Genomic DNA, 3,340 nt, shown 5'->3' on the forward strand with positions numbered 1-3,340 from the left:
GAAGGAGAATTGATGCCTTTGAGCTGTGGTGCTGGAGAAGAGTATTGAGGGTACAACGGACTGCTAGGAAAACAAACAGATTCATCCTGGAAAGGGTTAAACCGGGTGGCTTCTTGGAGGCAAGGATTTTGAGGCTCAGTCTAACATAGTTTGGACATGTAAGGAGGGACTGGTCCTTGGAGAGGGACATCATGCTTGAGAGGGTGGAGGGACAGTGCAGAAGGGGAAGGGCCCTCTGTGAGGTGAATTGATTCAGTGACTGGGGTTATCGGATGGGAATGTCAGAGACAGTGCGATTGGCACAGGACAGAGCAGAGTTTAGGGCTGTTGTACATAGGGTCGCTATGAGTCACGCTATGAGTCGTAAACGACTCGATGGCACATAATAACAACTGTCTTTGAGTTAATAGCTTATCTCCTTACCCACTAGGCCACCAGAGTTCTCACAGAGAGAATACTGAGTTCGAAAGGCTCCTCTTAACACTTGGTTATCACTGTGTAGCCAGTATCCAATAGACTCATTGAGGCAGTTTATCATTTGTTTCTCTCCAAGAGGAAGGATACTGAGCTCAGAGAGCCCAGAAGTGCTGTTAAATGGGATCTAAAACTCCCTCCTTCAGAGCCAGATGCCAGTCCGCGCTGCTGCCTCCCCATCTCTGATTTCCTCTCCTCCTCTTCTCTTTGCAGTCTCCTTAAGGGAGATCCTCAGCTTCTGTCCATACCCCCTCTTGCCCATGTCCCTCTCTCATCAGTTTCTTTTTCAGGATGCAGACACGCATGTGTTTCAGATCCTCCGCTGACTCACTGTCACATCACAGCAGGACGCCAACAAGCACTGCTCCGCAGGACACAGTCACTTACTTGGTGGACCTACTTCTCCAGCTCATCACTCCCTCGCTCCTGCATGCACCACACAACTCCTGAGTGAGATCAGGATGCCCACACCAGGCTCCCTCCACCCGGAGCGCCCTTCTGCCTACCTTCAGGTCCAGAAGACTGCACCTCCAGTCTCCAACCAACCCTGAGCCGCCCAAGCAGAGCCACTGGTCTGCAAGGCCCCCTCGCCCCCATGAGCCTACATTGGACTAATTACCCTGCTGTTTGTCTCCTTGTTTGCTAATTCCACTACCTGCTTTAGATGGGGCAGAGTCTGTATAGCCTCCCCAGTCAGCAGCCCCTGGCACAGTGCCTAGCACCTAGTAGGTCCTCAAACATACCTGTTGACAGGACAAAAGAGTGCAGCAGGAATGTGGAAGCCAAGGGAAATATGGAGCCTTCAGAGGGTCTTAAACCATCAGTGTCAGTGTGGGTGTCAATGGCTGAGATGTTTTGCTTAGAGCTGCTCAAGCAAACCTTGAACACCTGTTCTGAGATTCATCTTCACTCCTTGTCCCCAATTGACACAGAGCCATTAGCCCTCTGGGCGCTGCCAGGATCTATTAAGCCGTTTAACTTCTCTGCTGGCACTTCAGGAGCAGTCCCAAGAGCATTCTGGGCAGCCAAAGCTTAAAAGATTTAAGTGGTTATCTTAGTGTCACTCTCCCTGGGAGTCCATCCTCCCAAAGTCCAGCTTTAATGGACCTAAAGCTGAGGTTCAAGGCCGCTCAAGCTCTGGTAAGAATCAGCCTTAACCCTGAAGGAAATTCTGGCCTCCTGTCTTTCCTCAGGGCTGATCTTCCAAGGAACTGGAAAGGGAAACCACCCATTGTGAGATGATTGGAATGGTCCCAGGAAAGTCCCTGGGCTAAAAGCATTCCCCTCCACAAGTCATTTCAGTACCTGAAATTCCCTTCATTAGTCACCTAAGTGTTTACTGAGCACTTACTAGGTGCCAGAGACTTGGGATTCTGTCATAAATCGTTGATGTTGTTGTTGTTAGGTGCCAACAAGTCGAGTTCAACTCATAGCTATCCTAAGAACAACAGATCTGAACTGTGTCCTACCTATCCTGTGCCACCCTCCCTCACAATCTCTGGGAAACTTAAGCCCTTTGCTGCACTCACCATGTCAGTCCACCTGGTTGAGGGTCTTTCTCTCCTTTGCCGACCCTCCACCTTCCTAAGCATGATGCCCCTCTCTAGGGAATAACCTGTCCTAACAACATGCCCAAGGTGTGTGAGATGAAGCGTTACCATTTTTACCTTCAAGGAGCACTCTAGTGCACCTTCTTCAAGATATAATCTGTTTTTTCTTTCAGCAGTCCATCTAGTACTCTTCTCCAACACCACAATTCAAAGGCATCAATTCTTCATCTGTTGTCCTTCTTCATTGTCCAGCTCTCAACTGCAAAGCAAGTGACTGAGTCTTATTACTTTGAGCTAAATTAGGCCTTTTTCCTGAGCTAAAAAATCAAATGTCCAATCCCGTTCTTCAACGAGATGGAGAAGGCAATCTCCAGTTTCATTTGGAATGGAAAGAAGCCCCTGAATAAGCAAAGCACTCCTTAAAAAGAGAAACAATGTAGGAGGCATCTCACTCTCTGACTTCAAATCCTATTACACTGCTGTGGTGGTCAAGACAGAGTGGTACTCATACAATGACAGACACATAGATCAATGGAATAGAATTGAGAGCCCAGAAATCAGCCCATATACCTATGGCCAACTGATTTTGACAAGGAGATGAAATCAGTTAAGTGGGAAAATGACAGTCTTTTTAACAAATGGTGTTGGCAAGATTGGAAAACTATCTGCAGAAAACTCAAGCGAGATCCACACCTCACTCCATTCACAAAAACCAACTCAAGGTGCATCATGGACCTAGGTCTAAAACCAAAGACTATAAACTTTGTTAAAGAAAAGCTTGGAAGAACTCTAGACATCCTAATCCACAACATCAACAGTCTTCCAAGCATCCAGAAAAATCTACAACTAGGAGAAGATAAAATAGATGAATGGCACCTTCTAAGAATCAAATCCCTATACACATCCAAAAACTTACCCAACAGGGTATAAAGGGAAGCCACAGACTGGGAAAAATATTTGATGATGACATGTGCTTAAGTATTGCCACCCGTGATTTGAATTTGTTTTTCAGCTCCTTCAGCTTAAGAAACGCTGAGCAAGTACGGCCCTTTTGATTTTCTGACTCCAGCTCTCTGCACACTTCATTACAGTATCTTGCTTTGTCATCCTGGGCTGCCTTTTGAAATTTTCTGTTTAGCTCTTTGACTTCTTGGTTTCTTCCTTTAGCTTTGGCTTCTTGGCGCTCTAATGCAATATTCAGAGTCTCATCTGACATTCATCTTGCTCTTTTCTTCTTTTTCAGCCTTTGTAATGATCTTTTGCATTCTTCATGGACGATTTTCTTGATATCCTCCCAGAGCTCATTTGGTCTATGC

The sequence above is a fragment of the Elephantulus edwardii genome, unplaced genomic scaffold, assembly GCF_000299155.1.
Source record: "Elephantulus edwardii isolate Elephantulus edwardi_28Jun2011 unplaced genomic scaffold, EleEdw1.0 scaffold00008, whole genome shotgun sequence".
In the NCBI taxonomy this organism is placed as follows: Eukaryota; Metazoa; Chordata; class Mammalia; order Macroscelidea; family Macroscelididae; genus Elephantulus; species Elephantulus edwardii.